The sequence below is a fragment of the Python bivittatus genome, unplaced genomic scaffold, assembly GCF_059951505.1.
Source record: "Python bivittatus isolate LINGU-HERP-01145 unplaced genomic scaffold, Pbiv_v1 ctg000220_np1212, whole genome shotgun sequence".
Lineage (NCBI taxonomy): Eukaryota > Metazoa > Chordata > Lepidosauria > Squamata > Pythonidae > Python > Python bivittatus.
In genome coordinates, this window is record NW_028277048.1 from 36,859,043 (window position 1) to 36,885,879 (window position 26,837).

Consider the following 26,837-nt stretch of genomic DNA (forward strand, 5'->3'; position numbering starts at 1 on the left):
TTTGATCCCTGACAAAACATGGATTGGAAATGCTATTTTAAAAATATTTATTCGATTTAGTCTGATACTTCCTTGCACTTGAGTTTGAGTTATGTAAAGATATACATAGTATCTTCTAAAGAACCTCTGGAACAAAAATAATAGTCTTCTGGAGATTGCATGACAAGATGGAGTCCTGAAATGTACATTAGGACTGGGTATAGGTAATAATAATCTTACTAATATTTGCCAAGTTCACTTCATGGGAAGATAGTTAGGTCACTTCTCCCTACAACAACTTTCTACAGTTATAATGACACTACTGCTAGTATTTCCCAGCCACAGTGTGGTTGTAGCACCAGCATATCTCGAGGTCACTAGATTGAGAATAGTACATCTACAATGACCCGCAGCACCTTTTAATGATTTTATACAGAAGTCTTTCCCAGCCTAACACCCTGAACTCTCTTCCTTTTATAGATAAATAACACCTAGCAACGACTTGGTATCATTGTAAATCATGAGGTATATAATATTTTGTAGTGGTGTTCCAGTTGCTCAATCTACTTAGGCCATATTCAGATGGATATTTGACTGCTCAACTCATCTCTGAGAGAGGCTGACTTCTAAGTAGGTTCAAAGGATCTTGACTGATTTACTTTGTAATTACAAAATGGCATCAGAGGTATTATGGCAGGAGAAGAAGGGGAACAGATTCCTTCAAGTAGAATTTGCTCATCATATCTTCAACTGGATCTGCAGAATTGATAATTTGCTATTACATGTTTTAAGGGGCAATTATCAACTCTGCAGATCCAGTTGAAGATGGGAACAAAAAGGCAGTTGAGATGATCACTCAGCTTCTCTCCAACAATATAAATATTCACTTGCTAGAACAAAACTACTCTTTCCTGAGGGCTAAGGTTTATTGGTGGCCAAAATAATCTTTTCTCTTATGACACAGAAAATTGCTCCCATAAGCAGAACAATCTATGTGAGTGTATGAGAAAATTTGGGTGTTGATTTTCAATTATGGCTTTTATATGGCTGGTAAAGCCTTCCTTTCCTTGGGAATGGGAGGCCTTTAATCTGTTCTAATATGGCCCATACATTGTTAAGATGTGAAGTTGGGCTGTTGATTCTAGAATCTAAAGGAGATTCTAGAGTCTAGATGACAAAGGACTGTATCATGCACAGGCATTCAAACCTAAATTAAAATTTCATTATAAGCTTTGTGTGAGGGTGGTAAGGTTGGGGGGATTACTGACTGTATGCTAATTGGGTTATTTTATGCACTTTAAAATGCCTGCTGAAAGAGCTCTGATTTTGTCTGGGATCCTTGGCAACTCTTCATAAAATGGACTTTGCGTTGGGAACTCACAGTTTCATATCTAATATGAAACAAGACTTACTTTTACGCTCTGTGTGAGGGTATAGAACCACATCCATGGCAGCTGCTGGATTTACTCGTGCTTTTGTAGAGGCAAGCAATAAGGTTGCTGTTTCTATGTTTACAACTCCACAGGGCAGACATGCTTTACAAGGGATACTACCTTCTACCTACCCTATGGTCAAACTTGTCACAAGAAAAGAGAAAAAGAGAGAGTCCTAAGATGAATTTCACGGTTTGCTGCCTGGAAACCATACATAAGCAAGCAGCATGTTATAAGGTAGCAAATTGCTGAAGTGGATTTAAAAACCTGCCTGATGGATACAAGGAGAAAGCCAGCTGCTGCACAAATAATGACAGAGTGCCCCCAGGAGTTTTTTTTTTTTTTCACCCTCACATTTCTGCAATTGGTAAACTCAAGGTAAAAACGATGGGCATCTTGTTAGTGCAAACCATGTATGGCTTATAACCTTGACCCTTATACATCTGGGTTTCAAGAAGTATTCAAATGTCCTTAAATTTCCCCTCCTGCTTGCTGAGCTAAGAGCTGCTACAGGTTAATGACCAATGCACCTGCTAGAAGATAATAGCATCCTTTGCCTGCTGTCCCCTCAAATATACAGGGAGTTAATAAGGCTCCTGGAGCAACAGGAAAAGTAGAAGAGAAGGAAGAAGGAATTAATGAATGGAAAGGGTTCCAGAATGTGTTATAGAATTTTGTAAAAGAGGTTTTGGAAGTGGCCTGATAGAGGGCTGGATGTGACCCTGGAGGTCTCTAGGTCAACCCTCTGCCCAAGGCAGGAATCCTCATAGCATCCTACACAAATGGCTGTCCAATCTTTTCTTGAAAACTTCCAGTGATGACTTCATGATATTGCTTAATAGCTCTCACAGTCAGGAAATTCCTCCTTGTTTCAAGTTTTGATCTCCCTCTGCAATGCTTCCACCCACTAGTTCTTGTCTCACCCTTGGGTACTCTGGGGAATACATCCACACCCTCTTCCCTGTGACACCCCTTCATGTACTGGAAGACTACTATCCTGTCTCACCTTAGACTTCTCTTCTTTAAGCTAAACATGCCCAGTTCCTTTAATTGCTCTTTGTAAGATTTAGCTTCCAAGTCCCTTACCACTTTTGTCGCTCTTTTCTGCACTCTTTCCAGTTCCTCAGCTTCCTGTTTGTATGGTGGTGACCAGAACTGGACAAAGCATCCCAGGTGTGGTCGGACCAGTACATCTTAGAGTGGCACTATAACTTCCTGTGATCCTGATGCTTCCTGTGATCCTGTTGATGCAGCTCAAAACTACATTGGCTCTTTTGACAGCTGTAGCACACTGCTGGCTCATGCTTAATCTGTGGTCTACCAAAATACCCAGATCTTTTTCATAAGTACTATCGCTAAATAAGGTACTGTCTATCTTGTACCTGGGCATCTGGATTTTCTGCCTAAATGGAGAACCTTACATTTCTCACCACTAAACATGTTATTGGATAGAGCTCAATGTACGAATATATGAAGATCTTTTGAACCTTAAGCCTGTCCTCTGCAGCGTTCATAATCCCTCCCAGCTTTTTGTCACCTGCCAATTTTATAAGCATACCTTCCAGTCCCTCATGAAAGTCAATTAGGAAGACGATGAAGATTCCTAGGCCCAAGGCAGAAGCCTGAGGTACTCCCACCCCCCACATACCTCCTTCCATCTGGACATAGGCCTATTAAGAACCACATGTTGGCTATGGTTGTTCAGCCAACTGTGAATCCATCTAGTAGTGGGACTTTCCATTCCACATTGTTCCAACTGATCAAGGAGGCAGCTATGGTCAATTTATCAAATGTCTTGCTGATGTCTAAGTACGCTACGTTCATAGCATTCCTTTGGTTCACTAATCTAGCCACATTGTTTAAAAAGTAGTAAGATTCATCTGGCGCAAACTTTTTAACAAATCCATGCTGACTTCTGGTAATTTTCTTTTTAATTTCTACATGCTTGCAAACCCACTGCTTAATTATTTTTTCTAAAATTTTTCTAGGTATTGCTGTCAAGACGATTGAGCTGTAGTTTCCTGTGTTACTTTTTCCCATTTTAAAATATTGGGACAATGTTGTTTCTTCTCCAGTCTATCTGGCACTTCCCCTGTGCTCCAAGATTTCAGTCAGTGGCTGTGAGATGACATCTGCCAGTTCCTTTAGTACTCTGGGATGTAATCAATTTGGTCTAGAAAATCTGAATTCATTCAAAGCAGTTAGGTGCTCCCTCACCAATTCTTGTCTATTTTAATCTGCATTTCTTTTATGCCCCCAACTTCTAACAGCTTTGGCAATTTTTTTTCTTTTTGAGCAAAGACAGGTCCAATGTAGCCATTGAGCAGTTCAGCCTCCTCCTCAATGCCCATCACCATTTCCCCACCTTCTCCAACCAGTGGGCCTGAGATGCTTTTTATTCTGATCCTCCTTGTAAAAGCATACTGGAGGCCTACAAGGGCTCTTCATTTGGAAAGTAAGTGAAAGTCAGGGAATCTGGAGATTTGGAGTTTCTGCTACCTATTCAGAGTTTGCTGGGACACAATCCTCTTTTGCCTCTTTCCTCTCACCCACCTCTTCCATCACTCACCCTTCCCTTAATGAAGAAAAGGCAAGGAAAAGAAATAACCCTAGTATATAATTTCAAGAGCATTCAAAGAAAGATAGGTTGAACACTATTGAAATGCAGGAGGCAGTCCTACACATTAGGAACAGGGCTGCTGAAGCAGAGGACAAATGATGTCCCTGGGCTTTGGCTCTTGATTGACACCACTAGACCTGCCTTTATCAGTCCATCCTACCTCCCCAGGGAGTAGCCTCAAGCAACTGCTTCCACTGCACAGGAGGGACAGATTGTGTCAAAAAGTGTCAAGGATGAAAAGGGACTGGAAGGCATGCAGTTCCTTGACTCCCACATTAAGTGTGACAAACGCACACCAATAAAACTTGTTTTTTCAAGGCAAATCACTCTGGGCATGTAGCTATAGAAAAGGAACCCTCACTCCTTACCACCTCACAAACAAATGTTTCTGCAACACAAAATATCTCAGATCCCAGGCTAGCATATTCAACTGTTTCAAAGCTTAAACTAGCATCCTTTGAGTGAGCTGCTGCTGCTGCTGCTGCTGCTGCTGCTGCTGCTGCTTCTCCTTCTCCTTCTTCTTCTTCTGCAAGCAACTAAGAATATCCTAGCCAGTCAAAATGTATTCAGAACTACACTCCCTTGTGGGCCAGGTTTCATTCTGAATTCTCCCTCCCATGGGGAGGGGGGTTAAAAAAAAAGATATCAGTGGTGGCAGCATACATGAAGCCCATGCCTTTGTGTGTGACATTGATCCATGTACAAAAAGAACAGGGTTTCAACTGTGCTGCAGTGACTGCCATATTGCCTTTTTTTAACCTCCCCCTGTGGACACTGATGAGTCTCCCTCCTCTCTAGTGATCAATATATGTCCTCACTACCAGACCCAAGCACTTTCTTCCTTAAACTTCACAGAAGATTATAAATCCCTCAGACCTGATAGGCAGGCCAATGGCACCTCAGTTTCTAGGGCCTCCATGACTCATTCTGAGGAATAACTAAATACCAGTTGTTCTCTACCAGACAATAAGAGAGAAAGAAAGGGGGGGGGTGCCCCTCATTCTGCTAAATGTTCAGGAGAACAGCTTCAAACACCAAAACTATGGGACTCTGAGAGGGAAACACTCCCCTTTGAAGTTGTGACTTGTAGGTTAAGAGGAGAAGCTGGTGCACACAAATGCAAGAAGTCTGCAAAATGCTGCTGTAATTTCAAGCTGTCTAGTGAGTAGCTAGATTTCTTTAAAAAACATCAAGCAGGTTCTAGGCCTTTGGCCTATTTTAAAAAGTCACTGCCTTTTGGGGGAAGCTTTGCTCTTATTCACAGTTCTATACAGTTGCAGCTGCAGTTTTTACCACTGTAATAGTCAAAGGCTGAGCTCCAGCTGAATTTAACATAAATGCTCCCTCCTTACTTGAACACTGTAGGAGGACCCTGTTATTTTTCCCTCTTTCCTGTGACAAAGTATTCTGCTTCATTTACTGATATATTCTTATTCTACAAATCCAGTCTTGTGATATCTGGGAGCTTTCTTTATATCTATGATTCTGAATTCACTGGGGGGTTTTGGGGAGGGCACGTCATGGAACAAGGGAAGACTTTAAACCTCATCACCATTCTTCATTATTTCTTTTTTGCTTAATGAGCTGCTAAGTTGCAAAATGGAGGAAAGATATGAATTACTGCAAATCAAAACACGCATTAAGCTGGGAACCCATTAAGTTCTGTTCATTTTTTCCTGCCCATATTAACACAATTAACCTAGCTGCCTAATAAAGATGACTTCAGACAACATTATTTACTCTAATTTCATATCAAAGAAAGAGAGAGATTATTTGCAAAAAGTAAACAACAGTAGTCTATAAGGGAAGAGCCAACCAAGGGTTGAAAATGACAATACTGAAACCAACAATGCTCATACCAGGAAGATTCATTATATAAGCATGGTACAGATGTCTCGTGGAAAAGAATACCTAAAAATTCATTAATTCAGAAGGGTGGAGGAAAAGATCTAGGACTTCAGTGCTGAACCTGACATGGATAGAGCACTTGATTTCTGTGTTTTGCAGCAGGCAGACCTTCTCCATTATGTATGACTTCTTTCTTGTTTGCAATAAACAAACTTATCTAGCCTTGCTAAGTCTGTGGCGCTTCTGCTGTTAGCTAATTACTGGATGTGGGATTGATTGCTAAAGAGTAAACATGTACAGTGGAACCTCGGGTTACGAATTTAATTCGTTCTGTGACTCTGGTCACACCCCGAATTGGTCGCAACCCGAAGGAAATTTCCCCATAAGGTTCAATGTAATTACCATTAATCCGTTCTGGCGTGGAGGACAGGGAGGCGGCTATTGCTTGGAGGGAGAGTCCCCCTCCCTACGACCACGTGTCAGGGGCGGAAAATGGCCACGGACCATGTGTCAGGGGCAGAAAAATGGCCGCGGACCACGTGTCAGGGGCGGAAAAATGCCTGCGGACCACGTGTCAGGGGCGGAGCTGGTCGTAACCCGAAAAGTTCGTTAACAGAGGCCTTTGTAACCCGAGGTACCACTGTATAGCCATACTTGTTGTGAAGCCTGACAATCTGCTAAAATTTGACAGGATATGAGTTGTGGGAAAGGCAAGACTCACACACATGTGTTAATATGGGCAGGAAAAAATAAGCAGAAGTTAATGGGTATACTCATTCTGTGTATTAAAATGAGTCATCTACAGTGAAGATTAATTAGTACTTCACTGCAGATACACTCATTTTAATACATGAAATGATATATAAGTCATGCTCTTTTTAGGCATTTATTATAAATGCACAGAGAAGGGGATGGGATGGAGACTACATATTTCTAATGTCCACATGCTCATAAAAATACAAAGATAAAAAGATACACAGAAGGTGTCTCTGCATTATCTCAGAATTTCTGCTTTTTCAAAGGTCACAATTCTGGCTTATCTACTGTAGTAGCATTATGGTATCTAATGCTGAAATAATATGTTCCATCCTAAAATGTATACTTAACTCTGAATTCTGTTCCTCAAGGTGTCAGGAATTATGTGAACATCAGATCCACAGCATTCTGCGGTATGAGAGCTAGAATTAGGTGGTTAGAATGAAGATCCATAGATATCTGGTTCTGAATTGTTCCATTTGGATGATCTGCAATTAAGCTACTGTTCTTTCAAGTTACTGTGATGATAATATGTTGTAAAAAGTGAAGAGTTTGGAGGAATTATAGGATTCACATGAGACAGATCAGTTTTTTCCTAACTGGGTGCCTTTCTCATATGTTGGACTGCAACTCCCAGAATTTCTAGTCAGTACTAGATACAGGAAGTTGTACATCTTCCAGGTGTACATGTGTAGAAGCACATCTAGACAGCAGTCTGAGAATAGATAAATGACGGAAAAGGATGAGATTGATAAATGATTAACTCATTTGCACTTGCTTCTCTTAGGTAAAAACTATTTTAGCAAAGATTAGCTGACAAACCTAACTTTAAAAAAATGGCTAACAGAAACCTTTATTACTATGTATAGCTAACTGCATTCACCGGGAAAGTGGTTGGGTGGTAACAAGGGAGGCCAAGTGATAAAAACATATCAGGATGACATGTATACTTGCATCCTTTTTTTATTTTCATATGAAATATAATGTAGTTTATATCTGTCAAGGTTATAGTCAAACCCATCCCAAGAACAACCCAGAACATGAAAACATAGGGTGCTTCTTTATGAATATTAGCACTTTTTAATCATGACGTTTCATTCTTTCATAACCAGAATTTGTAATTCTTCTCAGTTGTGTTCTACTTATTTCTTTTTCAGTGTTGGCAGAAGAAACAAAACAAATGGAAAACTGGCATTACAAGCCATGATTACTTTGTTCCTAAGGAAGATTGATTTGGTTTGTTCCTGCCTTAACAGACAGATTAAAACAACATCTGGCATATAAATAGCACCATATCCTTGTAAAGAAGTGATAGGAAATAAGACCATTATGTCCAGACTCTAAAATTGCCTAACTACACACATATATTCTAAATATATTTGAAATACATGAAATGTTCAGGAGTATTCCTTTCTTCATCATCACTAATCAAGATACAGAACTGCTGCTACTTATGATAGGTAGCAGGATCATCTGAGGAGAACTGATGTGATTATAACTGATTATTACCCCATTTTTTTCTGTGATACAATGAAGAATAAAGTTCAAACTACTGGTACATGAGAAAGTAGTTATTACAGAAATCTAAGCCTCCACACATGTCACTGTTTTATGGCTAGTCTGGAAAGCAGACTGTGGGTTTATTTTATTTTATTTTAATTTTTTTAATTAAAAGTTTTATTTACAATAGTAAAAGATAATACAAACTAAAAAGAAAAAAAATAGAAAGGGAGAATAAAAGGGGCAAGAAAAAAAGAGAAAAAAAAAGAAAGAGAAAAATAAAAAAAAACCTAAGAAAGTGACTTCCCACCCTCATCACAAGTATAAACAATTTTGCTATCTCTTCACCTCCTCTTAATTAACAGATATCAAACTCTTCATCCCATAACTCAACTCTAAACTATAGGCAAGTCCAATAAGCAATGTCTTTTCCAATCCAGATGTCAGCAAAAAGACCAAATGGAGCCCTAAAATAATAACTTTAACAAATGTAAAACTCATCATTCCATATCTCAACTCTTAACTGTAAGCAAATAAAAATTTAGAAGGCATAAAGTGGCCCCAGTAACCTAGTATGAAATTTAACATGAGGAACAATTTCTCCTTTAAAGAGAACAAAGAAAGGTCCCTTACTTTAAGTAAAAGGACAGTTAGATACAAAGCCAACTTAGATGTTGCCAGGCTAGGATACATAAACTGACTGAAAGAAACTTAAACACCATGTTAACTGTAAGCAAATCCAATACGCATTTTTCCAGTCCAGATGTCAGCAAGTCCAGAAAGAACCACCCAAAATAGAATGTCCCATTTTAACCCTGATCAAATAAACCAACTTTATGTTCCTTCCTTTTATGTAAAACAATCCTCTCTTTAAGGACATCCAGCAAGAAGCAATTATTCCAATTGCTCTCTGGGATTGTCACTCTTATTTCCTTCTTAATTTTTAAAGCCTCATCTGATTTTTTTTAATATCTAATGACAAATTCTTGTTCACATTGTTCTCAGATAAGTTTTGTTGCAAATCCTTTTTTATAACAGCTTCTTCTGGGAAGAGACTGTTCCTAAGAACACACAACACAGCTGACATTGTTGATTCAAGGTCCCAGTGTAATTCCTCAAAAATATCTCTGAACACCATTATAAGTTACTTATCTTGTTATGTTTCCAATACTGAAAATAATTTTCTTTCCCATGAAAATGCATTTATTCTTTAAAACTAATTTCAAAGTCTTAATATTCAAAATCAAATATTCCAACATTTTCTGAACCCTCAGTCTGTTTAAAACTTTCTATAGCTAAAACCTTGTCTGCTTTTTGCTGCTTATTTTAAATTCTTAAAACTTATGAAGATATAGTTTCATTTTCTTATATTAAGGATTGAAGGCACTCACCCAGTGTTTCCAGCCTTGTCATTCTGAAGAAGTTAATAGGCAATTTCCAAAAGTGGTTAGCAAAGGAAGTGTGAATTTAGTGTCCTTTGAAGGCTCCAACTGCAGCTGGAGCAAGAATGGCAAATTCCCTCATCTCCCGGTTCTCCCACCCTCCAGTGACTGCTGCCTTGCAGTCTCCTGGTGAGAAGCAATCATATGGAACACAATTTGAGCAATCTTGCATCCTTTCTTTCTCCAGAGAGGGTCAAAGGAGTCATCTACTCGTCAGCTCTTCATTTTTAGTCCCAATTGTCAGCTCCTGATGTTTGATGTAAGTATGTAAGGGCAAGATTTGTATCCCGTTCTCATAGCCCCCACCTGCAGAGGGCCAAAGATGATGTGGCTGGCCCCAACCACAAATTTGGAGTACATAGGCTCTGAGGCCACACATCACATACATAGAACAGGGATGCTCTGGCTAGTAGACTATACAGTTGATAAAGAAAAAGAGAGAGAAGGAGCCGTACGTTTTTTTTTGTTTTTTTTTGTATCCCTGCCTTATCTAGAAAGTAAGCAATTTTAAAATGTTAATTTCAATCTGCCTGCTAAGAGGAAGTCATCTTGCTTGCTTTGCTGGGGACCTATTCTATCCCAGCTAAAGTGATACCTGGAAAGAACCAGTCAAACTAAACTCAAGTATTTTGGGCCTCAGTCTAAGAGTTACTATTTCTTTTTCTGGCTGGGTTCTCCCTTTAAATAAATGGTTGAGGAAAAGACAAGGGTGATGCTCTATGTGATGATTTTAAAGGTGATGGAGAACGTTAGATGACAAGAGGGTTAATAGCATGGGAAGCTCACATAAATGGCAACAGGCTTCTCCAGGGATGACCACTATGCTGAAAACATGAGCAGCTTTTAATGCTCTTCAAATAGTATTTCCAAGTATTTAGGGCAATGCTGACATTTAAATTCTGACACTAGGTTTGCTCTCATTACTATTCAAAGTTTAGCTAATGCCCCATGATGTGACTTCTCTTCAATCAGGCTTGAATAGGCCTTCTTTTACTGTGATTTGAGAACTGTAGAATGATCTCTCTCAAGTTTGAAGTACCTACTCATGGCAGAATCTGCAGCTTACTTTGTGCCTCTTATAAATTAAACCAGAACACTGCCACCTTCATCATGCCTCCTCCGATCCAATTTCCACTATGAAGTTCAAACTTATCTTGGGTTATAATGAAACCTATCTAGGTGTACCTTTTAGTAGTTGGTCTCCATTCACCACCTAATGCTATTATATTCTTGTATCTCTTTTCTCTGTTATTTCCATCAACACGAGGACGTAGATTATAAGCTCCCAGGAAACTAAAACCTGTTTTTTTTTTTAGATTTCTTTTTTGGTCCATTTCAAATACTATGCCAATTAATGGCACTAGATCAGCATTATTTTGCTGATATTTTACCCATTTATTTGTGCGTGTTTGTGTGTGCATGTTTTATTGTTGTCAGCCACTTTGGGCATCATGTAGTAAAAAGGAAGGGGAGGGGGATATAAAAATACACAAAGAGAATGCTAAAATAAACAACATAAGTGTAAACAGGATGTGAAAGTTTGATAGACTAGGATATATAATATTATAGTATATGAGAAATTCCAGCTTCTTGGCTTGGTGATGAGGGTACATCCCTTTAGCGACCTACTTTTCATAAGCATGGTGATTTTGGTCAATCTGTCCAATCTATAAACAAGTAACACTGTGACATTGCTGTACACATCCTTGAGAGGCCCTTTATCAGAGCTACAAGTTCTTGATGTATGAGGCTGGAAAATCCAAAAGTCCTTATAATTGCATTAATAGATTCATAGGGTTGGATGTGACCTGCATATCTTGTTCTTGTCTCACCCTTGGGTACTCTGGGGAATAAATCTATACCCTCTTCCCTATGACACCCCTTCATGTACTAGAAGACTACTATCCTGTCTCACCTTAGACTTCTCTTCTTTAAGCTAAACATGCCCAGTTCTTTTAATTGCTCTTTGTAAGATTTAGCTTCCAAGTCTTACCACTTCTGTTGCTCTTTTCTGTGCTCTTTCCAGTTCCTCAGCTTCCTGTTTGTATTGTGGTGACCAGAACTGGACAAAGCATCCCAGGTGTGGTCCGACCAGTACATCTAAGAATGGCACTATAACTTCCTGTGATCCTGATGCTATGCCTCTGTTGATGCAGCTCAAAACTACACTGGCTCTTTTGACAGCTGTAGCATACTGCTGGCTCATGCTTAATCTGTGATCTACCAAAATACCCAGATCCTTTTCATAAGTACTATTGGTAAATCAGGTACTGTCTATCTTGTACCTGGGCATCTGGTTTTTCCTGCCTAAGTGTAGAATCTTACATTCCTCACCACTGAACAAGATTATTTGGACAGAGCCCAATATTCAAATCTGTCTAGATTCTTTTGGATCTTGAAGCTGTTTTCTGGGGATTTTAGCAATCCCACCCCATCCCCCAGCTTTGTTTCATCTGGAAATTTTATGAGCATCTTTTCTATTCCCTCATCTAAGTCATTTATGAAAATGTTGAAGAATACTGGGCCCAGGACAGAATTCTGAGGTGTCCTACTGCATACTTCCTTCGATGTGCACATAGATCCATTAAGGACAATGCATTTGCTGCAACTGTTCAGCCAACTGTGAATACATCTAACAGTGGGATAATTCATCCCACATTGTTCTAGGTAATCAAGAAGGAGGCTATGGTCAATTTTATCAAATGCCTTGCTGAAGTCTAATTACATTACATCCACAGCATTCCCTTTGTCCACTAATCTAGTCATATTGTCAAAGAAAGCAATAACATTTGTCTGAATGTCTTCAGTCTTTCAGATAATTTCATGTCATCCCTAGAAGTTGGAATTCTTATCTCTTCCCTGCCACATACTTGTTTAAATTTTGTACTGAAAATGGCCCAATTGTCATTTTTACATTTGTCTGTTAGCCAAGAATTAGTTTTGCCTGACTGCCAAATTACAGAAAAAAGCTGCTTCATGCTGAGAAAACCAGTTATGACATGTAAATCATGCATTTTTTTCCTCTGCCAAAAGAAAGAAGCTCCTGTTTCCAGCATGCCTCTCCATTTAGTCATTCCCATATTATGTCCCTATGTTTAAGGATAATAGACTTAAACCTCTAAATTGCCTAAAGAATCATCAGAATATCCTAATCATTCAAGGGTCAAACAAAAACATTCATAAAGTATATAGTTTACAACCTTGACATTTGCCATTTATCTGACGGTTGATGGTATGCAGAAACTGCTAACTGTCAAGTTATCATGATTGCTAGTTGTGAAAATTACATAAACTATATTTATCATTCTTGATCTCCAGATTAACTTTGACTACCTCTTCACAGAATGGAGATGAAGAACATCATATATGACCCACACAACTTAGTGAAGTATTTCTGTATGTAGAGCCATAGGTATCCATACCAAGCCAAGACTGAATCAAAATGACAACACCCGTCCAGTGACACCATGACACAAACATGGCCTTTACATACTTACGCCCTGACACCTGCTGCAAGTTTGTAAGTCACCTTTTTTGTGTCATGATGTCTTGATTCCTGTTTTATCACCTCTACCTCTGCTTCTCCACAGTCTCCTATGAGTACAGCTCATTACATTCACCATCCACTTTGAAGCTGACTTGCAAATACAGTCAATTTCTATAATGTATGTCATGGAGCCAGTTGCACTCTGAATCATCTAGACTCTGTAAATCCAACCATCATAGACGTAGCTTTCTATGGGTATGGCTGGAATTCTTAACGCTTCTTGTAAAACAAAACAAAGCGAAATAAAACCAACAGTTAGGGAAATGGGGGATGGGATCAGGATCTTTTCCCAGAGGGCTTTAAGTCTTTGTCCCAATGTGAATTTTTCCCAGCTTCTATTAATCATGAAGGGAAAAATCTAATACTGTGCCTGTTTTGTCCTCTGCAATTAACAGCAGTGCTGGAGGTAAAGATAGCTTTGAATTACCGATAAGTTTCAGGTGGTTAGGCCTGCAAAGTCTCCAGGTGTTCAGTAGTTTTTTTCTGATATCTAAATTATGTAAATCATCATTTGCACAAATTAAGAATTACCTTCCAAATCCTTCTTTGCTTCAGCAACTACTTTCCTCACTTTGAAATCACAGCAAACTATGATTATTACAAAACAGGAAAGGTAGTGGCAGAACATATTCCTGAACTTTAAACAAAAGTTTAGGGGATTAAGAATATAGAAGTTTTTTAACTGATTCAATGTTTAATACCTATTTGGATGCCAAATTTTAGATCAAATGATAGAAGCAAATGGTTCCAGCTATGCTGATTAAGATTGACTGAGCCCTAGATCATGGGGCAGTTGTTCATTAATGCAGGAAAAAATCAATTAGCTCTCTCTTCTCTCATCAAGCTGTGGATTAACAATTTGTTCAATCATGAGTTATGGGTTGAAATCAACTGAATTTTCTTCTTGCTTTCTGTTCCACAGAGAAAGCTAGGCAAACTGAAAAAGAGTACAATCTTTTAACATAGTGTTTCTATTTATACCCATTATCACTAGATCAGTTTTCCTATGTTAAATAATAGCATCTGGTCCAAAACTATAACCAGCATTCTTATTCTAAATCAGTACAGGTAGTCCTCAATTAACGACCATTCATTTAGCAACTGTTTGAAGTTACAACAGCATTAAGACAAGTGACTTATAACCGGTGCCCGAAGTTACAACCATCGCAGCACCCCCGCACTCATGTGATCACAATCTGGGCACTTGGCAACCAACTCACACAATGGTTGCAGTGTCCCAGGGTCATGTGATCACCATTTGCGACCTTTCCAGCTGGCTTCTGGCAAGCAAAACAACGAGGAACCACATGATTCACTTTAACAACCATGCGATTCACTTAATGACTATGTGATTCACTTAATGACCACTGCAAAAAGGGTCATAAAATTGGGTACAGTCATGATGATTCAATTAATGATTGCATTGCTTAGTGTCCTCAATTCTGGTCCCAGTTGTGGTCATTAAGTGAGGACTACCTGTACCTGCATTAGTTACCTGCATTAACTGTGGCTCAGTTTCAACACAGCTTTTTTAGAAATATGAGGAGAAATAAAAAATCCATCTGGTTTTCAGTTCAAGTTTGGTATGACTCCCTGTTCCCTAAGCTATCATCCAACATGTCAGGTGTGTGCATGATTACAAAAGGTAATAGCTATAGATGAGGGGCAAGATAGAACAATCACAATATTCTACAACATATAATACAATACCAAGGTGTCCCACTGCCTTATTTCTTAACACTGAAGTGTTGATAAACACATTACAACATGTTAATACAATAAATAGATATGGACTGTCAATCTTTTAGAAGCCATCCATTTTCACCCAAAGTGTTAGGCACTGATTTTCTGATCGTACATTGTATGTTGAGGCTTCAACCTTAGCTATACCATTTTTCTGCATTAAAATGAATAGTGATTAACCAGCTTGCAAATCTGCAGTCTCCTGCATGGGATACAGCCTCATAAATAAACCTGTTTTTTTAAAAAAAATGTTTAAGAATTATTTGGCAAGATATAATTCTAATTAATTAATAACTTTACTGGATTAAAAAACATATTTAGCGTTCTGTTGCCAGCAAAATGCTATGAACCTAGCTGCCAAAGAGAAGCAGTTATTCTCATTTCACTCTAACCCATCCAGTAAGATTTTACACAGGTCAGAAGAAATAGATTATGTTTTGAATTTTTTTATGTAAGTTAAAAATACAACCACTCTCCAGACATTTAAATGGAAGTAGATAAACACATATGGCACTGCCTTCCTAGAATTATGGTGAAAAATTTCAAATCACTTCCTAGTTTATAGCATAAGGATCTTTCTCAAATTAATCATCTGCATATGTTAACAGTTCTAATCATTCTGTGGAAAAGTATTTGCCCCCTTTCAGGTTGCCTAACTTTTTGCATATCTTTGCCACTGAATGTTTTCAGAACTTAATGTATGTCTTTTAATAAAGAAAAGGCATCTGACTAAGCAAATAACAACAACGTTCGGTGCTTGTTTCATTTATTTCATAAGCGGTCACCCAACATGTGATGTGTCAGTGTGACTGAAACTAACTTCAAGGAGATTTTGCCTTGTTTAGAGATGCGATAAAGGCAGAGAACACAAGAACTCTGCAGAGCATGGAAGATCCACCCCCTTAACTACTTCCTGGCTGTGGCTAATATTACTATCACATTCCTCAGCTAGACGAAGAGCAATAGAAATTTGCCTTCAGTTTAGTTCTTTGCAGTTTTAAATTTCATTCGTTTGTTAGAGAAATCCTCACTATTATTCTCTGCTCTAAGAGGCTGCTAGGTAAGTACTACCATCACTGCATGCACCTTTTATGACAATAAACTGTATAGTCTATTTATTTGTAACCTACAAATAAATATTTCTTTTAAGCTGTTGGTAACAGCTTAAATTTTCTTTTCTTTTCTTTTTTTGTTTTGTTTTAGAAAGAACATTCATTGTATTGTCAGCATATCCCCCTGTCTTTCCAATTATTCCATTTTCAATATTTGGATTTTTCAAATATTATTGTTTCACTAGCTGCCACAGAAAACTCAATTTCTTTCTAATCAAATTCCCTCTGTATCCTCAAGTATTAGTTGTGTGGATTAACCTTTCTGGCATGCATGCATGCATTCATGTGCGCATGCGCACACACACAGACATACTATAAAAGGAAAGAGGGAAACTAAATTAAAGATCCAGCTTCCTTATACTACAATACTAGATATTTGGAGAAATTAAGTGGTGGCAAATTTCTCACAAACCAATACAGTAACTTCTGGTACAGTGCATGATTGCTCTTTGGAACTTGTTGCCATGGGATACTGTGAAAGTCAAATTTTATATGCAACCAAGGAAGAAGAGACTTTATGGAAAGCATAACAAGAGCATTTCAGCTCAGACTGTTGGAGAATGAAAGCCACATATCACAAGTCCCTCATGTAACCTCTAAGACTGCAAGATTCTGTTAAATGACACAAGAGGATGGCTTATCCCATAACTGCTGGGCGGATTTTTCTAAACTCTGCCTATGTTGATGTTTTAGGAGATAGCTGAGAAAATGTTAAGTTTTTAACAGGTGAATCAGCCTTGGTTATAGACCTCTTTGGATCACGCTATGCTATATATGTGCTACATAGCACATCTCTAAATGTCATTGGAGGAAAAATTAATTTACCCAATCATTATGAGTGATGATTTTCAATCCACATGGAAAGAGGCAACTAAAATCTCATCCTTGGGCTTCTCTCCGGGTCTTCTACTCAGCATGGGATATGATCAGGCCAAAGCACTCATTAGACAGCATGTAGCAGACACTGAGTACCATCTGGATCCAGCCAGGATCCCAACCATTATTGCTAGTGAATTCAATAAGTACTCTGCCTCCCCTATGGCATACTTAACAAAACTTGAAGTACCTAAACACCAGAGTGCCTTGATGTCATCCCTTCCTCTCAGCTGTCCTTGAAAGCCTATACAGGAAGATTCCTTACCTGGAGAGACAATGCCCCTGTGACTCTGGACACACAGAAACAACAGAGCATGTGCTTCTCCAGTGTCTGTATTACAGAGACATTCGTACTAGTCTCGTCTCACCATTACTGCATAAATACCTAGGGTGCACATGACAATTCTACACCTCCTTTTTGCTTTCAGATAGCAACCCAGCTACAACATACAATGTTGCCAGGTTCTGCGTAGCAGCACTTAAAATTTGCCAGATTATGACCTCTGCCATAAACTAGTCTTAATGAGCATCTAGTTCATCATAGTAGAGTGCTCTGTAATTTGATGTAGTCTTCCACATACTAACTCTACACTCATCTAATGCCCCTACCCCTCCTTTTAGATTCTTTTAGACTTGTTTTTTATATATACTTTCTGTTTTAATATATAGGCTGGTCTATGACCGTAAGGATTTCTAAAAAAATAAAAATAAAAATTCACCCAATCTTTCCAAGAGCTATCATATGGACTAATTAGTCTATATCTACTATATATCAATATCTTTTTATGAACCATAGCATATTACAGCAGCCCATTTATATCATATGACCTAAGTACATTTTTTATGACTAATAGAACATCTTCAGACAGGTATGTTTACAGTTGATTAAAAATGTCCAGGGTACCGCCAGCATTTTTCCTCCCACTGGTGTGAGAGTCCCCATTTATCTACTCACGTGAGTTTTTTTCGAACTGTTGGGTTGACAGGAACTGGGGAGGAAACAGGAGCTCACCCTGCTAATGCGAAGGCTGGACTCGAACCGCTGAAGCGTCGACCATTTCTGGCCAGCAACTTTCAGCGTCATTAAGCCGCTGCGCCACCGTGTCCCCATCTTTAAAATTAACATTTAATAATAAATACTAATAATAATCATAATAGGTAATAATACGTTCAACCAGCAGTATTTACAGCAAACCACAATGACATCCAAAATGACCTCATGTGCACAATGCTATAATCACGCAATTGTTGCAATTACATCCTTGCATTTGTACGACTAAAAGTGCATATGTGGCATCGCATGCTGCCCTTCTCCCTCCCACGGACAACTATGCTTCAACTGCTCAAAATGCTTCACAGATACTATCTAGTGGTAACAATCCCAAATATCATAATAGGAGATTTATTTATTAGATTTATATAGCTAGATTTATATAGCATGCCTCTCCTGCTAGACCTAATGAGATGATATTCAAACTAGTCAATTCTTCTTTCTCCAAGCTCAGATTCTTAACCATAACAATACAACAGATAACTAACCCCGATTCCATGTTTGCAGGATACTTTAGTTTTCCTCAGACTTTATTTCAAGAAATACAGATAACCATTTCCAACCACTGCTTTTTTGTCTGGCACTGCCACAGGAGTGTTTGAAATGTCAGGGCTCTTCTACAGGAGCATAAAGATCCATTAATGGAACAAGCCATTCCCACCCAGCTCCCAGAACAATGGCATTAGGCATATGCCATTACGTCAGAACCCAGTTTTGTCTTGATTCAGCTATGTAGTTTTGGGGTTAAGGAAATTCTCTATACCAGAGATCTCATATTGCTTTTCAGTCAAAAGAGTTAATAAGGCACACCTATTTCCTCTCTGGCCAAAGAGATTTCTGAGATCTGAGCACAGTCAAATAACCGCACTCAGTTGAACCTTGCAACTTGAGACTTCTTATCCAAGCTCTGAATCAACTCTGTAACTTGTTTCTTGGGTGATCTCTCTGCTAAAACAACTATTTGTTCACCAATCCTTTCGTTGTATCATAAAGTTCTGAATCGGAAGGGTAGCAGTCTCCAATGTCGTGTATTCCTCTTTTTTTCCCATTTGATTCAAGCCTAAACACTACACATACATGTTTTTATTTTCAGATCAGATTGAGCTTGGGTTAATACTTCGCCACCTGATTTCAAATGCAGTTTGCACTGGAATTTCATCTCCCTCTTCTCTCCTCCTTTTCTTCTCTCACTCACTTAAGTGAAGCAGTTTCCTAGCCAGCAAACCTGGTAAATTGAAGGCATCACCATCTCCTATCTATATCTTGCAAAGTAAGCCGCACAGGTAAATGCTGGAAACAGTCATTCTTGTATTTGGATGAGGGAATCCAACTGATTTTCCTGCTCCATTATGTTCAGCCTGTCTGTGTTGACACTACATATTCTCTGGCAAGGGTGCTAAAATAATTACCCATCAGCCACTGCTAGGGAATCTCCCAACAGCTAAGTCCTGAATTAAACATGCCTCGTCCTAATGAGTTGATTTTATTAGTTTGTGAACACATTGAGACTCATTATCAAAATAAACATCAATCCACTTAAGCTGCTGCAGATCCCCCACACAGAAGCATATGCAGATACAAACAGCTTCACAGCTGCAAAGCGAGTCAAGCATGACTCAGCCAAGGAAGCAAAATGGGTCTTTTTTCCCCTCTGTATTGAAGCTCCTGGCCAAATGTGTTGCTAAAGAAACCCAGGCCTGAAAAAATAGCAGGTGGATTCCACCATTTCCCTCTCAAAGGAAAGGTGCATTTTGAAGTTTGGGGAGCAACAGTTGGAGGATGGGGGATTTTATTGACTTATTTATGTAGCCCATGGTAGGTAGTCATTCCTAGAGTTCGGTGCTCAGGAAAACACATTTCCCAAGCTTAAATCATAAGGAGTAGAGGATTTCAAGCTTCTGGGCAGCCTAGATCATCTTTCATCTTCCTGCCTATTTTCTTCATTATCCAGCCTACAGACTACAGCTCAGGGCTTGGTTTCTGCACATTCTGCTGAATCTGTATTTACAGTTCTGAGTTTTCCAAGATATCCCAACTTCCTTCTGGAGACTGTCTTGTCTAATTAAATCAGAGCAGTTCTTGTTGTGGGCATCTGTTATTCCAAAGCAATTTATCAGTCACCCATGAATTTAATGGAAATATGATGAACTTTAGCTACAAATAAAATTAATGGGCTAGCTCTGTATGTATTGTGACTTAATATATGTGATTCTTCCTTCCATAGGAAAACTTTAAAATAAATTGTATTCATGGTACTTGGTGTTTGCCTTTGGATTTCCTTTAAAAAGCAGCTTGCTTTACCTTGTTTTGCTTTGGATTTCTCAGCTGAACAAAGAAATCTTTGACTGCACAGCACAAAATGTAAGGGCACAGATATTTACCATAGATATTTGCTCTTCTGCTTTACTAAGAGCCATTCTTCATGTAAAAATGGCAGCCATAGGAGAATCTCTATGGTTAGTTGCTGGCAGTTCACCTTACAAGAGAAGACAACACAGGCAAGAGGGACAAGTCAGAATGTAAGTTTCTCAAGCTTGAATCAAAAGCCCAGAAGATGCCACTGCTGTGGAAAACCATTGAAGTGTCTTAGTATGAACATATTTCCAAGTAAGGATACATAGGACTGGGCTATTTATCTGGAAAAGTTCTGTTCAACATTAGGAATTATATGCAAAATTCCTTTTTGGGTATGTGGTATAATGGGATGAATAGTTAAGGATTTGCTTGAATGGAGCAAAAAGAGATTCTCTACCCTCTCTAGTTGGCCACATATCCATGTCAGTCATTATTTTATTTATTTGTATTTATTTGTATTTATTCAAATTTGTTATAGCAGCCCAACTCCAATGGACTCTTGGAAGCACTAACCATTAAACTACTGGAAGAACTGAGTGAATATAATGCACTGCTATCCATTCTTTCATTTTAAGAGAGTGGATTAATCATTTCATCCTTCTTCATGGTTGGCAGCTGATTTTAGACATTTGGGAAGCAGCAATATGTGGAGGGCCAAGTGATACTGGATCTACTGTTTTGCTCACCTAATGAGCATCCTATCTACTTAGAGGCTATTCATCATTTGCCGGTAGAAATGGTTCTTTCTCAGATTGCCATCTTCTGTCCACTGCCTCTATGCAGTGGCATTCTTCCTGCATGGTTTGGAAGCCAAGGTTCTGCTATGCCAACTGAGGAAGACACCTTGAGACACTTTATTTCAACATGCCATAAAAAAAAGCAAAAGATCTAAAATAAGCAAGATGTCCATGCTTTTATTTATATTTATATTTATGTCCCAGTGGTGGTAGGAGCACTTGGGGCTGTGACTTCTAAACTGAAAGAGTGTCTCCAAAAGATCCCAGGAACAACATCAGAGTTCTCTGTCCAGAAGAGTGCAGTGCTGGGAACAGCTAAGATACTGCACAGAACCCTCAAACTCCCAGGCCTCTGGTAGAGAACCCGAGATTGAGGAAGACACGTACCACCCATAGGGGTGAGAGGGGATGTGTATGTGTGTGTGTGTGTGTGTGTTCATCCATCCATCCATCCATCCATCCATCCATCCATCCATCCATCCATCCATCCATCCATCCTTCTACATATATATGAAAGAATATGATGTGTAGATAGTTCAAGCAAACAGGTCATGCCAGGAGAAAGCCAAAGGAAAAACTTTCTTCTCCTATGTTTCCTATCCCTTAATACAATCTGAATATCAAAGAAAAATCTGTCCACTGAATCTGTGAATACGAAATGGACATTCACATACCAAAGTGCGTGGTTGAGAACAGGATTTATAAAACACTTCAAATATTATTTTGAGCTTTAAAAATATTAAAATTAGTTATACTTGTAACATCAAAAATCAAATTGTGGGTTTGATTCTTACCAAATCTGGGCATTTTCCAGCTCAGTGTGACACAAGGGAATTATTCTGTCCATCATCAAAAAAATTACTGTTTTGGCATCTTGTACAACAAGCCCTGCATCTCAGAATCCAAAAACACCAGTGTTCTGTTTACTGGAGACTATCCAAAACTCTTGTGGAAATGTTTCTGAGTATTCCTCAGAGACAGACAATACCAAAGAGAATATCTGAAAATTGACTCAACCACAGTTTTATATTGTTTTGTCTTTACAGTTCTGAACTCTAAAATATCTAATTTTTTCTCCACCAAGAAACACATTCACATTTTAAAATGAATTTCATGCTAGTATAATGAGGAGTTGTAGACAGACTTCACAAAGGAGTAAGTGAATCAGGCTTTTATCTCTCTCCTCAGACTAGATGCATATAATACTCCATTCTTCCTTAAATTGTTATTATTAATGGATAAATGGCTAAAGAAAGAATTCATGAGATGGACCAAATGACTGCTTTTTATGCATCAGTGAGGTATATATTCTTGGAATAAGGATGCTGAAAAAATGTAACAATAAAAGGGCTAGTCAATTGCTAGCATTTAAGTGAGACTGGGTTTATTTTTCTCTTTACTGTGATTTTCCAATTTCTCCTTTAGAACTGTGTTGACTGACAAACTGAAATCACAATTAGCTGCTCTGGAAACTGATAAACCCACACATGGATTAGATTTCTGACTTAAATTTTATTACGTCATCATGGGACAGTTGCAGAAGTGACAACATTGGTATGTTTGCATTTGTTCATTCTTTAATCTCAGGCAGATGCCAATGTACCTAGGATACAACCAAGGATTTTTCAATCCTTAAACAAAAATTACTCATCTGGTAGCCTCACTAAGATTGGGAAACAGCAGAAACTTCACGTTTTGAAGAACTCCTTTATGTATTATGCAAACCCTATTGGATAAAGGCATAAAACACTTGAGAATCATTTCAGCTTGCCATTTCCAGGTGACAATTATACACCACAGACAGACATCATTTCCCTTTGGCCTATCTTGGTATACAGGCATCTACAGGATGGGGACAGGGAAGGGGCAGTTGATGAAACACATTCTGCTCCTTTTGTAGTCATATGGGACATGACAGCATAAGTACAAAAGCACAGAACTTGCCTTGCAATGTTGTGATGCACGTTTCATCATTTCAGCATCACTGAGTTTAGGAATGGACTCCTATCTCTCAGAGTAACTCTAATCACAGTGGGGGGAAAATAAGTTTAAGGATTCTTGGGATACTACTAAACATTCATTCATTCATTCATTCATTCATTCACAACTTTATATAGCCGTCCATCTCACCAAAGCGACTCTGGGTGTCGTACAACAATCAGTTAAAAAGACAGATAAAAATAACAGAAGAAATATAAACAACCACATTAATAAATACCGTAAAAAACCAGAAATACAAACCATAGGGGAAGGGAGAATACAAATGGCCCCTTCAGCTATGGAACCATCCAAGCAGGTCTCCAATTCCCTGGGAGCCCCAGGCCTCATCACATAACCAGGTCTTGAGGGCCTTTCAGAATAGTAAAAAGGATGGTGCTAATCAAATCTCAGGAGGAAGGATGTTCCATAAGGCAGGCACCACAGCAAAGAAAGTATGTCTCCTGGGACCCGCCAAATGCAGGTCCCCTAGCAGACGGTACCCACAGCATGCCTTCTCTGAGAGATCTGATGGGCTGGGCTGATGTATTTATAGCAACATATAGATACTAGCAGTCATTATGGTTTTTCTTCCCCTACTTTTAGCTTAACTTAAAAAAAAAAAGATAAAATATAACAAAAAATACAACAAAACACACCAGTGATTATACGGTAAAAAAAAACCCTACATACATTACAGAGATCAAAATAAACTAAACATAGAAGAAAAATACCAATAAAAAAGATGTGCCATCAATATGATTGTGTGCCATCAAGTCGCTGTTGACTCTTAGCGACCACACAGATTTTCTCCATGAAATATCAATATAAAATAATTCAATCCTTAAATTTATCATTGTTCCCCAACTACCTTTCAAAAGTAGTAGAAAGCCAACCCTGATGATGTCACTTCTCTGAATATGCATGCACTGAAAATAAAAAATCTGGATCCATCCAAAGGAATAAGCAGTTATTATCCTATGAAAGATTACAGTGATTTTTGTTAACCATGCTTTTAAAATAATTGAAACATATATTGGAATTTAAACCTGAAGTTGGCCTTTTCAGTTTGTGAGGAAATAGGTCTTTGTCATAAGCCACTATAAACTCTCAACTGACCTCTCTTTAAGACCTCTCTTAATTTGACTACAAAATTCTATCAACATTGGCACTTAAAATAAGGAAGAAAAAACTAGGTTCATTTCAAAAGAAGAGAACAGAATGAAATAATTATGTTTCTGAATAAACATAATGATCCTGTTGGATCAAAAGAGGACAAAAATTATGAATGGACATAGGAGATCAGATTCAAAACAGCACATATTCCCATCATACCTCACGTGGAAGTCAAAGGTTTTTGCTTTGACTTCAAAAATAAAGAAACAACCTAATATATTTAAGTTCATTAAGTCAATATGGTATAATAAAAATCAACAGCAGCACTTCCTCGTTCACATGAGCTAAAAACAACAACAGAAGAGTAGGAATATCATCCTATAATTTTTCACCTTTTGATAAAACTTATGTGATTTATTAACTTGCAGGCTTGCTGGGAACAAAAAATACGTTTAAGCATCTGCATGACTCTTCTTTGCTTTACATGCATATATACATGCTATCCACTTTATGTGGGGGCGGGGATGAACATCACAATTGGAGATACCACATATATAATTTAATGAATAGGTACATACATTTTTTTTATTTGCCCTGCTCTGTTCCAAGACTTTCAATTGCTGGACCAAACATGGGGAAACAACTAGCAGCTTTTCAAATATTTCAATTCACTACTGCTAAATTTAGAGAGAATAACATAGAATGCAATGCCTGATCTTTTTAAATCTACTTCTCTTCCTTTCCATGAGTTAATCAGTACATGGAAATGCCCTCTCATTAGAAGGAAAACTTGCCTGCACAGCCACACAAGAAGTGATCAATTAAAAGGCTCTAAAAATAACCCTGAGCTTCATCAACTCATTATGAGTCATGAATAAACGAACATGGCTGGATAGCTCAGTCTTCATGAAGCTGTCCTTTCTGTCCTCAAGCCTTTGGCCAGGCTGGGAGGAACAACTTCTGTTAGTAACAGTGCAGTTGTGTGCAATGCAATACATAACAAGCTGAAGCAGGCAAGGCAGATGCCATCAGCACTCATATTCTCCAACTGAAGTTCCAACCCTTTGCCTGCCTTATTGACAATAACACAGTATCCCTGAAGGCTCACTTTATGTTCATTGTTGTACAGCAATGGATGACTGGGATAAAATGCCAAAAGGAAAAAGAGACAGGAGCCCAGAGGCATTATAGAGTTTCATCTGAATAGATAAATGCCATCCTACCTCTCTTACATTGTCTGCCACTATTGAACCACAATCCCTCCCTCCCTCCCTCCTCTGGCATCTTCCTTTTCCTTTTGTCCTGTTCATGTAAGCCTTCACATATGGGGGTCAAAAGCCCTATTTTCTATAAAAATATAATTATGCAAATACTACCTTGTTAGAGTAAGCTAAAAGTGATGTGGTAGTTAAGGTGTTGGACTGGCACTGTGGAGACCCAACTTCAAATCCACCCTCAGCCACAGAAGCTCATGGATTTGGGGCTAGTGACTCTCTCTTAGCCCAACCTACCTCACAGGCTTATTATGAGGAAAAATGGGAAAAAGGAGCCATCTTGAGCTCCTGAGTGAAAGGAGGATATAAATCTAACAAACAAATGAAAAACTACCTTGTCCAACTGTACTTTTTTTTAGAATGGGCATATATAGCAATAAGAATTCCATTTTGCTAATTCCCAATATTTGATAGGGATGCTAATACTACTGAACGTAGGAGTTACCACTGAAAAAATACAATAGATTTGCATTCTACACACAAATGTATGTACATACACTATAAATGTACAGATCTCTGTAGATGTATATGAGAAAGAAAGAATCTAAGTATGTATCTAAACAAAGCAGGCTAATTAGAGACCCTTGGAGCTTTTAGAGAAAATTACAGTCAATTGATTTTCTCTCCCTTACTCTTATTGTAATATGTGCACCCCAAACTACTTCAGCAGCCAAGGCATTAGCTCCAACCAGCTGGAAAAAGGGATGGTAGAATGAATAAGGATGATCTGCAATTAGCTCTTCCTTCAGCTCAAAAAACTACATTGAGAATGGATTTGAGATGGATTTAAGAAAATATTGAAAAACCTGCACTGGATGCCAGTTGTCTTCCAGGCTGAATTCAAAGATATTGGCTTTAAATATTAAAGTCATAAATGGTTTAGAGAATCCAGACTCTTTATGGAGCCCCCCCCCTTTTTTGAGGATGTTATGGTTTAAAAAGTTCCACTTGTCACTGACACAGGAAAGAGGTTTTCTCATTGATTTTGTTTATTTAATATTATTTGTATGATCGCTTTTGGCAAACATTGAGCAATTCACAACAATGACATATCAGTAACACATCAATAAAATCTAATAATAAAGCAGCAGAACCTCATAGTTACCAAGTAGCTAAAAACAGAGAACAATAACCTCCAGCGACAAATGCAGCCAATATTCCTTCAACCTATCCTCCAATGGCTTCATGGAAGAGAATGGTCTTCACCTGCTTCTGAATGCCATCAAGGAGTGGGCCAGTCTTATCTCAGGACACAGAGAATTCCAAAGGTTCAGAGCAATAGAGAAAGCTTGCTTCCATGCAGCTGTACTCCAGACCGTTTAAGGACTGGGTATCACGAACAAACCTTCACACTTAGCAAACACAGGATGAGAGGATTCTACCTGGAGAAGGTGGTTCTGTAACAACTGAGGATCTGAGCTATGTAGGATTTTACAGATAATAACCAGTACTTTGATCTTTTTTTGTTGCT

The 26,837-nt window shown here is 38.5% G+C and overlaps 1 protein-coding gene across 5 annotated transcripts in view; it reads right to left on the reverse strand.

The window, feature by feature from the left end:
• The window catches only part of SDK2 (sidekick cell adhesion molecule 2), a 365,800-nt gene that overhangs the window by 291,323 nt on the left and 47,640 nt on the right, over window positions 1–26,837 (reverse strand). The window contains exon 1 of one of the 5 annotated variants that reach the window (XM_088138349.1): window positions 17,812–17,831. The exons of the other annotated variants lie outside the window; for them this stretch is intronic. The gene's annotated coding sequence lies outside the window, so the exon portion shown is untranslated. Of the gene's footprint in view, window positions 1–17,811; window positions 17,832–26,837 lie in introns of those variants that run through there. 5 annotated transcript variants of the gene reach the window in all.